Genomic DNA, 13,319 nt, shown 5'->3' with positions numbered 1-13,319 from the left:
GCTTCTCAAGGGCCTTACACCATGTTCTTGGAGCCCTTCATCCTTCTGTTCACCCTTCTCTGAATGCACCTCACCTTGGTCATTTCTTTCCCACACTGTGATGCTCAGGCCTGAACACTGCCCTCTGGCTGTGGTCTCCTCAGGACAGACTTGGGCTGACCTATTACTGACCCCCCTTCCTAGATCGTAGGCCTCTCCATGCCCCTCAGGAAGGCACTGGTCATTCCAACCATCAAGTTTAACTAGTGATTCACACAGACACTGCTATCCCCTAAAATCCCCAAATCCTTTAACAGGAGCCATGGCTGCATCACCCTCCCCCACTCATTGGTTTTTCTTTTCTAATTCTTGTTGAGGACTCTGCTTTTACCTCCACTGGATATTTTCATTTGGATAGAATCCTAAATTTTAGCTAGCTGAAACCTCCTCCATCCTATCAGTCATGTGACATCTCGACCCCTCCCTCCCAGCTCTAGCATTGGCACATTTGGACAAGCACACCTTGTGCTATTTCACTGAAGTCGTTGATAAAAATGCTGAACAAGCACGGAGAAAAGGGGAGATCCCTGGGGCAATCAGGACAATTCCCCTGAGACCTCCCAGGGAGCTGGCATCAGCTCATTAGCCAGCACTCGACAGGTAGGGCAATGTAACCCGTTAACCCTTTCCAAATCCACCTGTCATCTGAGATTCAGACTGTGCTAAAATCTGACTGCACTTTGCAGAATTGCTCTGATCCAAGCAAAGACTAGCAGCTCATCAGACACCATTTTACAAGGGATCTGGGATCTTGGCAGCGTAGGCAGGAAATGCACATTTTTATCCTGTGCAGTTCTGCCCTCCTGTCACGAAAACAAACTGCTTCGTGGACCAAAGGAGAGATAGTGCTCAGAGTCTGAAAAAGTTCTTGTTCAACTGAGGTTGGAAATGGCTTTCTTGATGGAGCAGTTCCCACCTGCTTGATGAACTCAGGCACCTTATATAAAGCAGTGAACAGGAAGGGAGAGTTCAGGATTCTCTGTCCAGAGTCACTTGCCCATAATGTCTCATTGAGGCACAAAGCACAAATGGGGCAAGAACATAAAATCAGGGTTACCTAAGGGACATTTAGAATAGGCTGGAGCTCACCTTGAGATGGGAGAGAAGGGAGAGTGAGGTTAATAAACCTTTGCCTCTATGCTTCTAACTTAAGGGGGGAGTGGTGGGGGGGAAGAGTTTAAAAAGGAAAGTAAGTTAATCTGGGTCCTACAATTACCTAAAGGTAACCTGTCCAATCCAGTAGGCAGAGATGCAGAGATTTTACAGAGCTCTAGGGAGCCCAGCCTCTTAACAGGCATGACCTGGATGAAGATCCCGACCAGGAGACTGAGAAAGGGCAGTCAAACATGAAGGAAGAAAAACAGGTGAGGTTGGACTCATGAAAACCTGGAGAGAAAAGAGTGGGAAGGAGAAGAAGACCCTGGATTCAATCCTGGGTCCGTTACTCTTCTCTCTTCATTCTACTTCACTCAGTGATCTGATCAGCTGCCATGGATTGAATCACCCTCTCCATGCTCATGATTTCTCAAATCTACCTATTCTGCCTAAAATCCTGTGCTGACCTCCAGTCTTTCATCTCTCGTTGCTTTGTTGATGCCACAAATTGGATGTCGTGTAGACATTTTCAACTCAACATGTCCAAAACAGAACTCTTCATCTTCCCCCTATTCTTTCCCCTCCTACCTTCCCTATTACTGTAGAGGGCACCACCATCTTCCAGGCTCCTAACCTTGGCATCATCTTCAAATCCTAACTTCTGTCCAAGGGATTGCCAAAGATTGTCCAATTTACCTCTGCAACATCTCTTGTGGATTTCAGCTTTGCAGCACCTCTCATCAGTTTCACCTCTCCAACATCCCTTGCAGATTTCACCCTTCAACATCTCTCAGATTTCATCTTTGCAGCATCTCTGATCAGTTTTACCTCTCCAACATCTCTTGTCCATTTCAGCTTTGCAACATTTGTCATCAATTTCACCTCTCCAACATCTCTTGTCCATTTCAGCTTTGCAGCACCTCTCATCAATTTCACCTCTCCAATATCTCTCACAGATTTCATCTTTACAGCATCTCTCATCGGTTTCACCTCTCCAATATGTCATGCAGATTTCACCCTTCAACGTCTCTTGCAGATTTCACCTTGGCACCATCTCTCCTCAGGCTCACCTCTGCAGCATCTTTCAAAAACAGAACTTTCTTCTCTGATGCTGCCCCTACCCTAGTCCAGGCCTCATCTCCTGTGCACTGTTGTTTTCTTATGACTCACCATTTATTTTATTTGTACAAAGTAGTGAAGAATCATACCATGGCTGGGGGAAGATGATGTTTTAGGATTTAAACAAGTTCTTTCATTTTGAAACATCTCTTTTGAAGGCTTGGGACTAGTAATTTTAGCTCCAGCATCTTTGGGTTTGGACTCAGCAGGCTTCCCAGCCTTGGAATCACTGGGCTCTGTGTCCTTAGAATCAGACTTGGCTGCCGTGGGATCAGACTTGGTGACCTTGATGGCAGACTTGGTGACCTTAAGGTCAGTGCGCTTTGGAGCCTTAGAGTCAGGCTTCATGATCCTGAAGCCTGGACGTTTGGTGGCAGCCCTAGGGCCTGGATGCTTAGTGGCCATCTTGTGGCCAGCATGCTGGGCACTCGCCTCAGGGATCTTAGCCCTAAGAAGTTTGACCTCGAAGGCCTTGGTGGCTTCATGGCTTCTGCTTGGACCTTGGGAATTGTTTGGTTTTTTTGGTTTACATCTTCTTCAGCTCCTTCTTGTGTTTCTTGGCAAAGCATGTGTTTCTCAGAAACTTGGAGTTGACCCATCTCAGAGACATGTATCACCGTGACTTAGGTTTCCTGATGCCATTTCTGTGCCATTTTTGTGATTGGTTGTGGCTGGTATGGTTCTTAGACTTAGCCATCTTTACACAACAACCTTCACTAACAGGCATTCCACCCACTAGAAGAAGTCAAAGCTAGAGACAGGAAAGGTCATGCCTGCACTACTGCAGTATTTCCCGGTGGATGTGCCTCCCTCAAGTCTCTCCCTCCTCCTTCCAGATGTCAAACTGATTTTCCTGAGGTGCAGGTCTATGCCACTCAACTCCTCAATAAACCTGTGACTCTCTATTGCCTCCAGGATCAAATACAGAATCCTCTCTGAACGAGAGTTCAAAACCCTCCCTAACCTAGCCCTCTCCTGCCTTTCCACTCGTCTCCCACTTCACTCCCCACTTCTTCAATCCAGTGACACTGGCCTCCTGACTCTTCCTTGCACATGACCGTCCATCTTCCATGCTGGGAATGTTGTCCCTCCTTTTCTCTGCTTCCCTAGCTCCCTTCAAGCACCAGTTAAAATCTTACCTTCTACAAGAAGCCTCCCCCAACTCGCCTTCATTCTGTCTTCTGCTGACTTTTTCCTCTTTTTCAGTACATTCTTTGTACTCATTTTTTGCACGTTGTCTCTCTCATCAGATTGTGAGGCCCTTGAGGGCAGGCACCCTGTTTTTGTCTTTCTTTCTATTCCTACCTTTTAACACACCTGGTGCATGATAAGTATTTAATAAATATTTATTGACTGAATGATCCTATTAAAAGCTGCAGAGCGATGGATGGAGGATGAGGACTGAGAGAGGACTGAGAGAGGATCGGACAGTCAAGAAGTCACCAGTTTGGGTGGAATAATGAGGTTGGAGGCCAGACTACAGAGGGTAAAGAGAGTGAAAGAAAGGAAGTGAATGTGCCTCTTGTAGACAATGTACCCAATCAATAAACATTCCTCAATCCAGCAGAGGACATGAGGGACAGAAACATCCAAATGTGGTCAATGGTAACCTCATTTCTTACACAAACACCAACACATCTGTTGCATTTTTAGTATTTTTGTTGTCTCCTTGGCAGTTTCGTTTTTGATATATACTCTCGGGGTGGTTCAATCTCACACCTAGATTGCTGGAAATTTAGCTTTTCCTTCCACAATTTTTCTCCGTTTTTATAAAGGCAGAGGGGATCTTTCTTCATGATCTTCCATCGCCCTAATTCAGGTTTTGGGAACGAGGTCATGTTCTAAACCTGTGTTGCCCTTGGTTGCCACATTTCTCTATTTGATAATGGGATCAGGTGGTGCTTGGCTAAATATTTTCTAGGATATTTTGACCTCCTCTAGGTGGCAATTGCTTTATGTTGATTCAATTTCTGCCCTTTCCTTCCTCTGTTTCCTACTTTTCACCACTTTTCACTTACTTGAGTGGGTCAAGTTGAAGCTATTTGGATTGCATGCCATCTTATCTTTCTCTCTAATTTGGGGGTTTTGTCCTCTGCTTTAACAAGATGATTTGACTGCAAAGATTATTCAGAAATGATTCCCACATCGATAACCAATCATTTCTTATCCATTAAGATACATTTTAGGCTGAGATTGTTTGGCATTTGACACACCCAGGGATTTCCTACACTCATGTTTTTTGTTTTTGTTTTTTAAATTAATTTATTTATTTAACTTTTAACATTCATTTTCACGAAATTTTGGGTTCCAAATTTTCTCCCCATTTCTCCCCTTCCCCCTAAAACGCCAAGCATTCTAATTGCCCCAATCACCAGTCTGCCCTCTCTTCTTGCCCTTCCCTTGTCCCCATCTTCTCTTTTGTCCTGTAGGGCCAGATAACTTTCTATACCCCATTACCTGTATTTCTTATTTCCTAGTAGCAAGAAAAATACTTGACAGTTGTTCCTAAAACTTTGAATTCCAACTTCTCTTCATCCCTCCCTCCCCAACCATTCCCTTTGGGAAGGCAAGCAATTCAATATAGGCCATATCTGTGTAGTTTTGCAAGTGACTTCCATAATAGTCGTGTTGTGTAAGACTAACTATATTTCCCTCCATCCTATCCTGCCCCGCATTGCTTCTATTCTCTCTTTTGATCCTGTCCCTCCCTAAGTGTTGACTTCAAATTGCTCCCTCCTTCCACTGCCCTCCCTTCTATCATCCCTCCCACCCTGCTGATCCCATTCTCCCCCACTTTCCTGTATTGTAGGATAGGTTTTCATACCAAAACGAGTGTGCATTTTATTCCTTCCTTTAGTCGAATGTGATGAGAGTAAGCTTCATGTTTTTCTCTCTCCTCCCCTCTTTTTCCCTCCACTGAAAAGTCTTTTGCTTGCCTCTTTTATGAGAAATAATTTGCCCCATTCCATTTCTCCCTTTCTCCTCCCAATACATTTTTCTCTTGCTGCTTAATTTCATTTCTTTAAGATATGATCCCATCCTATTTAATTCACTCTGTGCTCTGTGTGTGTGTGCGTGTGCGTGTCTGTGTGTGCAATCCTACCAACTCCCGAAATACTGAAAAGTTTCAAGAGTTACAAATATTGTCTTTCCATGTAGGAATGTAAACAGTTCAACTTTAGTAAGTCCCTTTGACTTCTCTTTGCTGTTTACCTTTTCATGCTTCTCTTCATTCTTGTGTTTGAAAGTCAGATTTTCTTTTCAGCTCTGGTCTTTCCATCAAGAATGCTTGAAAGTCCTCTATTTTGTTGCAAGGCCATTGTTTCCCCTGAAGTATTATACTCAGTTTTGCTGGGTAGGTGATTCTTGGTTTTGGTCCTACTTCCTTTGACTTTGGGAATATCATATTCCACGCTCTTTGATCCCTTAATGTAGAAGCTGCTAGATCTTGTGTTATCCTGATTGTATTGCCACAATATTTGAATTGTTTCTTTCCAGCTGCTTGCAATATTTTCTCCTTGACCTGGGAACTCTGGAATTTGGCCACAATGTTCCTAGGAGTTTCTCTTTTTGGATGTCTTTCAGGTGGTGATGGGTGGATTCTTTCAATATTTATTTTGCCCTCTCATTCTAGAATATCAGGGCAGTTTTCCTTGATAATTTCATGAAAGATGATGTCCAGGCTCTTGTTTTGATCACGGCTTTCAGGTAGTCCCATAATTTTTAAATTGTCTCTCCTGGATCTATTTTCTAGGTCAGTGTTTTTCCAATGAGGTATTTCATGTTATCTTCCATTTGTTCATTCTTTTGGTTTTGTTTTGTGATTTCTTGGTTTCTCATAAAGTCATTAGCCTCCATCTGTTCCATTCTAATTTTGAAAGAACTATTTTCTTCAGTGAGCTTTTGGACATCCTTTTCCATTTGACTGATTCTGCTTTTTCAAGCATTCTTCTCCTCATTGGCTTTTTGAAATTCTTTTGCCAATTGAGTTAGGCTATTTTTAAAGGTGTTATTTTCTTCAGCATCTTTTTGGTTCTCTTTTAGCAAGGTGTTGACCTGCTTTTCCTGTTTTTCTTGCATCTCTCTCATTTCTCTTCCCAGTTTTCCCTCCACCTCTCTAACTTGATTTTCAAAATCCTTTTTGAGCTCTTCCATGGCCTCAGCCCCTTGAATATTGATTTTGGACGTTTGGGATACAGAAGCCTTGACTTCTATGTCTTTCCCTGATGGTAAGCCTCGTTCTTCCTCATCTGAAAGGATGGGAAGAGATGTCTGTTCACCACGAAAGTAACCTTCTCTGGTCTTATTTTTTTTTTCCATTTTTTGGGCATTTTCCCAACCAGTTACTTGACTCTTGGGTCCTTTGTCAAGAGTAGGGTATACTTTGAGAATCTGTGAGATCTCAGTTGCTCCAAGGTGGCACGATCAAGCATGTGCTGCTCTGGACGCAGAAAGGGATTTTTATGTCCAGAATCTTAGCAATTACCTCTCCACAGCCATCTAGCCTCCAGTTCCATCAAGTCAGCACTGGGGGCTTATTTTCAGATAAGCTGTATGGGCAGGTGTAACGGGATGAGTTAGAGCCAACCCCTATCCATTTCAGGACGCCATACTGAGAGCCTGCCTAGATAACCTAGGGGCTTGTCAGTAGGGGTGGAACTAGATGGATTTCAGGAGGAAGGGTCTCGTCTTTGTTTGCAACGTGGCAGTTCTTTGTCCTGGCTCCGGATGTCCAGTGGAGAAGACACCCATATAAGGAAAGGTGATAGGTGATAGGTTCAATGTGAAAGGTGATAGCTGATAGGTTCAACGTAAGGCTTAGGAATGTTTTACATAAAGACTACATATGCATGTGAATGAGATGAAATAAACGGAGTCTTCACCACCTTCGTCTCCCGCCCCATTTCATTACTCACGAGATCAAGGCCTCTTGCTGGACAAGAGCCTTGGGTCGCGGTCAGGGGTTCCCGTAAATGGTCTAGGGGACCCCAACAGGCAGGGCCGCCATTCAGTGTGAGACAAAGACCAGCTAGGCCAGGTCCTCCACCCAGGGCTGAGGTAAGACTCAGCTCTTCAGTGCCCCCAGGGGTTTTTACGCTGTATGGGCTGCTGTGCACTCTCTGTGGCTGCTGCCTGCTGCTGGAGCTATAGGAAGGCCCTTCTCCCTTCCTGGCCAACTGAATAAACCACATCACAGATCTTTGGCGCCTGTGGGTTGAGGGATCTGAGAACCTGCTGCTGCAACTGGAGACTCCACAACTGGAAATTCCACTCCTGAGGTGTCCTCCTTCCAGAGTCTCATCGCGTTGCTCCACGCCACATCAGGCGGGCAAGGCCAGGCTGGGCTCCACGCTCCGCTCAGCGTCTAGCACAAACGAAGTTTCTGTGGGCCTTTCAGGTCACCGTAGGCTGAAAATCTCCTCCAGTCTGTTGTTCTCCACTTCTGCTGCTCCACGATTTGTTGAGAGTCCCTCTCTACAGGTATTTTGTGGGCTGTGTGGGGAGACCCTACATAAGTGTGTTTTTCTAGTCCCCCATCTTGGCTCCGCCACCCCACTCATGTTTTTTCATTTTAACGAAAATCCACCTCTGGTCTCCCTTATCTATGGGAAAAAAAACCCTTATAATAAATATATACAATTCAAATTCCTGCAATTAAATTTTTTTCAATTCTTCTAACTCTTCCTGAAAGAAGTATTTCTGCTACATAGATGACTGAACTCTTTCCTTTCCTAATCCTAGGTTACACTTTGCAATGTCTTTTTTGCCATTTTCTCTGCCCACCTTTGCACTGAAATCACCAAATATCAAGGTGTATATTGACTTCATCTGGAGAAATCTACCATTTTTTTCATAGAATTTCTTGACCTCATCTTTTGCTTTGATGTTGACTCCAAAGTTGCAAGGAGGTTTCGGGAGCTGCTATATTTGCGTTTGGCTAATGAGATCTGTAAAGTAAGTAGGCTGAATCACCTGAGTCACTTCTTGTTTGTTAGATCCAATGATATCAATCCTTTTCTTGATTTCTCAAAGAGCCTGTGAGCCATCCTTCCATTTCCTGATTTCTGTGGCTTCATTTATAGCAAAAATGTCAATATTGATACACATGCTATCCTCCAATGGAATGCTGAATAGGAATCAATGGAGAAGGATCTCACATTTAAGGAAGTGCAGTTCAACTGAAGTTCAAACTATACCCAAAGGACTATACAACTGTGTTATATGTACCCTTTGACCCAGCAATACCACTACTAGGTCTGTATTCCAAAGAGATCATAAAGAAGGGAAAGGACCCACATGCACAAAAATGTTTATAGCAGCTTTTTGTGAGAGCAAAGTATTGGAAATTGAAGGGATGCTCATCGATTGGGAAATGGCTGAACAAGCTGGGGTGTATGAATGGAGTGGAATACTACTGTGCTATGAGAGTGATGAGTAGGCTGATTTCAGAAAAACCTGGAAAGGCTCACATGAACTCATGCTGAATGAAGTGAGCAGAACTACGAGAACATTGTACACAGTAACAGCCACTTTGTGTGATAAGTAACTTTGATAGACTTCGTTCTTCTGAGAAGTACAAGGCTCTAAGACAATTCCAAAAGACTCGTTGGAAGAAATGACATCGACCTCCAGACAAAGAACTGTGAAGTCTGACTGCAGATTTAAGAGCACTATTTTTCTCTGTTTTTCTTTCTCGTTTTTCCCTTTTCTTCTGATTCTTCTTTCACAACATGACTAATGTGGAAACGCGCGTAATATGATTGTCCACATATAGCCTATATCAGAGCGTTTTCTGTCTTGGGGAAAGGGAAGGGGAGACGAAAGGAGAAAATAATTGTGGAACTCAAAACCTTATAAAAGTGAATGCTGAAAAGAAGTATTTTTTTAAATACAAAAGAAAATGAGGTTCAAAGCTGCAATTTCATAGCCACCTTCTGCTTCCTTTTCTGACACTGTCTGTTATCACTGGAGTCCTGCAAGAGGGATGCCCACAAATTTTGTCTTTTTGGTTTAGGAATTGCCATGGCCAAAAGTCACCACCTGGTGGCGAGCCCATAGCTAAGACTGCTCAGGATCCTCATGCTCCTATCTCAGCAGCCTCCTCTTGTCCGATGCCTTCCCTGCCCCAGTTGTCAGGGTTCTCGCCATCCTCATACTGACTCATTCATGTACACGGAACAGAAGAGACGCTCTCTGAGGACAGAGGCCACTTCACTGCTCTTTCTGTATCTCAGTCCCTACAATGTAGCAAGAACTTCTCAGATTATACAGAGCTGAATGGACTTACCACCTCCACACTGATCTGGGGCTTCCATTCCCCATTATCCATTGTGGTGTCCGATCCTTCCTATCCCAGATATCATTCTCCTCAAAAGAGAAAATAGAAGTAAAGGAGAAGATTGTATCAGCTCATTTATGCCAATCCCTTCCTTGTACTTTCTCTTACCTGCAACATAGCTTGCTTGCAATGCACTCGCACGCACGCACGCACACACACACACACACACACACACACACGCAGAAATTTACACTTGAATCTAAAATATTGAAGCGAGTTAGACCTAATTATGGGAAATCGAATGATTCCAACCATTCTCAAGTTATTTCCATTTTTTTAAGAGCTGGAGCGGGAGGATAAGAAGGTAGTCTAATCGGCACCCAAATAAAGGATGTTGAGAAATAAAACAGATATTAAGGTACTTGTGGAATTCACACACGAGGTTTACGTGGACCCACTCCCCGCGCGCGCCCCCGCCCCAGCTCGCCACCGCTTTGCCCCCGCGCCCCATTGTCCGCCCGCCCCACGTTCGCCCCGCGTTCCCCCAATGTTCCTCCCGCGTGTCCACGGTAGCGGCCGACGCGGACGCGATCGCGGCTGGCGGGCGGGGGAGGGTCGGAGCCGTTTCTGCAGGTACCTTCTCTGCATGTACCCGGGCGGGTCAGGGCCGGGAGAGGAGGGGGCGGGGGAGGGGCCAGAGCTCGGGCACGGTGCCCTCCTCTGTGCCAGGACACGGCCGCCCCCCCAAACCTGGGCACAGAGGCGGCCCCTCCCCTTGTCTGCCCCCCAAACCTGGGCACAGCTCTCCCGCCAGAGTTGCCCCTGGTGCAGCAGCCTCTGGTTCATCCCCTAACCTCTCCCCCAAATCCCCAGCATCCAGGGATGTCGGTAACTGAGTTGGGTCCCTCGGTGCCAGGCCTGCTTGCCCCCTTGCTTCCTCTCCCCTCAAACAACCCCAAAATGGAGTTGCCCAGGCCCGGACTCACTTCCCAGTGCCAAGGCCTGGCATGCCTTTCCACCTCCCTCTGGGCCAAAGTTGTGTTGATTTTCCCAGTGAGTGTGTGCATACACGTGTCTGTGTGACTTGTGTGTATTTGGAGAGGGTGGGAGAGCTGGCAACAGTCCCGTGCCCAGACCTGATGCACCCTGTCCCCTGGCCCCAGATGCCCCCCTTGGCTGGCCAGACTGGGACTCATCACCCACTCTTTGCCTGGTCTTGGCCAGGCTCATCCTCCCAGTGCCAGAGGCCAGCTGCCCTCCAGCTTACCCTCTAACGTGGGGCAACCCCAGCCCGGGGATGATCCTCCCAGGATGAAGGCCCTGCTGCCCCTGGCTCACTGGGTGACCCTGCCGGAGCATCATGGCCCCCTTCCTAGTTCCTCCCTGAAGGAAATCCTCTCAGGCCACTGGCCACTTCCCTCCACTTCCCCTGAACTTTGCAGAGCTGAACCAAACTCAGACTCCCGGCACGTGCAAGTGATCCCTTTTCGTTGGGTTAGCAGATCCTGAAAAGGACTGTGGAGGGTGTTGTGGGTCATCGCTGGGCAGATGAGAGAAGGCCAGGCTGCTCCACGCTGGAGCTATTGAAAAGTGTCAATGTTTGTGGTTGAAACCTTACCAATCCCCCAGGCCCTTTCTGGGCAGCCTGGAAGAGTCTGTCCATCTCTGGCCCTGCAAATTCTGTTCACAGTCTGGGCAGATCCTGTGTGCTCACCAGCCTGAGCCAACAGGAGTCCATCCCTGTGGGTCAGTGACTGCCAGAGCAAGACAGTAGGTGGCCTTCAGATGAAAGTCACTTGGCTGGGGAGGCATGTGAAGGTTCAAGGCAGGGGGATGGTAGCATCTTGGCCTGACAGTCCCCAGGAGACTGTGGGAGACTAGTGAGATTCTGGGTAAAATCAGCTCTCATTTGCACATAACAGGATGGAGTGGGGTGAGTCAGGATAAAGCAGAGGGATGTAGGGGGCAGGTGCCCCAGGTTCTAACACCACCCTGGCCCTGCTGGTGACCATGTGATGGCAGATGAGGCAGTATCTTTCTAAACTGGGCTTTTATCCTCTCACATGAAAACAAAGGACTCTTCTTGATGAGTGCCACCTTATTGGGGGCCAGTACTGTGACTGCCTCTGAAATCTCCAAGGGCCCTTTCAATACTCATATTCTATGGTTGTAGGTCAGCATAGGAAGTAGTAGCAGAGAGAGAGTTCTGCCTTTACTGGGCCTGCAACCATGCCTTGTGCTGTTCAAAACATGGGGGTTTTTTGAGGGGGGGAGGGCAGAGCAGGGATTAGATTATGATGACAGAGGGTAGGGTTGGCTTTTCCCTTTGACTGTAGAATTCAGAATAGTCAAGAGCTTAGATTCTCTGTCTTTATGATACTGGAATGCTGAAGATAAGGCTACCTGGCAGACCGGGGGCTTTCCTTGGCAATTTGGGGGGTGCCCATACAGCCTTTTCAGGCCTCCCCTGGGATGTGGTTAGGTTTGTATCCACAACAGCCTGACTACTAGCTGTACTGCTTTGTTTGAGGCCTCGGGCAAAGACTCCACCCAAGCATGGGGGAGGGAGGGTGAGAGCTGATGCTGATGCCCGAGTGGGTGGGCATTCAAAGACTCCAGTGGGGCAGACTTGATTACCATGTGGGGGTGGAAGCTAGCAAGGGACATCAGGCCAGCTGTCTGCCTTGGCTGCTGCCAATTTCCCTCTTCCTGTCCTTGCCAAGTGGGCACCCCATCTTCAGAGAAGCTCACGGGTCGACCAAATGGGCTTCCTTAGCCAGGGAGACATGTGGTTTCTTGCTTTTTAGGACAAGTCTAGTAGGAACTCTCCCTGCTAGCCAAACCAGGCCTTCTTGTTCTCCCAACTGGCAGAGACATCCATTGGGGTCTCTGTCCCACGACCCAAGCAAGCATCTTGGAAATGAAAGCAGTAACCCCCAGAATACAGCTTCTGGCAAAGGTCACAGGCCCTCCAAAATCAAGGTTGGGTATATTAGAGATGGTTTTATAGCATGGATAGACTAGGAAACCAAGCTGAGATCCCCTACAACCTGGTCTCGTCTGTAATCTGAGTTAGGGGTGGTCTAATTCATGTTCATGACATCCATGTCTCCTAAGGCTGGGACAGCCTCCCTTTTGTATCAGCCCTCTGTCACTGAAACTTTGCTTGTGCAATCCTTGACAATTCAGAAATCCCTGAGGAGGCAGTGAGGTTGGAGCTGAGGGAGCTGGGGGACAGGAAGGCCCAGGGCCTGCTTTGGAGGCTCTTCCTCCAAAGAGGTATGGGGACCCCTGGAGAATTTACCACTTGTCTGTTTACTCATTTGTAAAATGAGTTCAATAATCCAGTTGTCCATTGAGGGCTCTTACTAAAGAAACACATGACCTAAGGGGTGGGGTTAGTATCTGATGGTTAGCTTGGACCCCATCCACCCTCCAGAATGATCACAGAACTGGGTGCTGTTGGGGATGAGGGGAAACAAAGACATGGAAGGGAAAGCAGGCCTTTCCCTCAGAGTTAACAACTATGGCGAGAAGGAAATTGTGTGTGTGCGAAGCGACCTGAGAACAATCCCAAGGCAAGTGTCAAAACCCCAGATTCAGTAAAGACACCAAGGGAGACATTCCAAATGGAGGCTGGAGAGAGAGTGGGGGCAGCGCTTCACCAGGGAAGCCACCTGCAAGAAGATGTCACGGCCAGCTCAGGCACAAAGCTGGCAGGCTTGGCCCTGGTGAGCAGCCACCCTCAGCGTCTGGGAGACACTTCAGAAACTCTTTAGGAAAGCGC

Source organism: Notamacropus eugenii, chromosome 3 (genome assembly GCF_028372415.1).
Source record: "Notamacropus eugenii isolate mMacEug1 chromosome 3, mMacEug1.pri_v2, whole genome shotgun sequence".
NCBI classification, from domain to species: Eukaryota; Metazoa; Chordata; class Mammalia; order Diprotodontia; family Macropodidae; genus Notamacropus; species Notamacropus eugenii.
Note: the sequence above shows the minus strand (reverse complement) of the source record.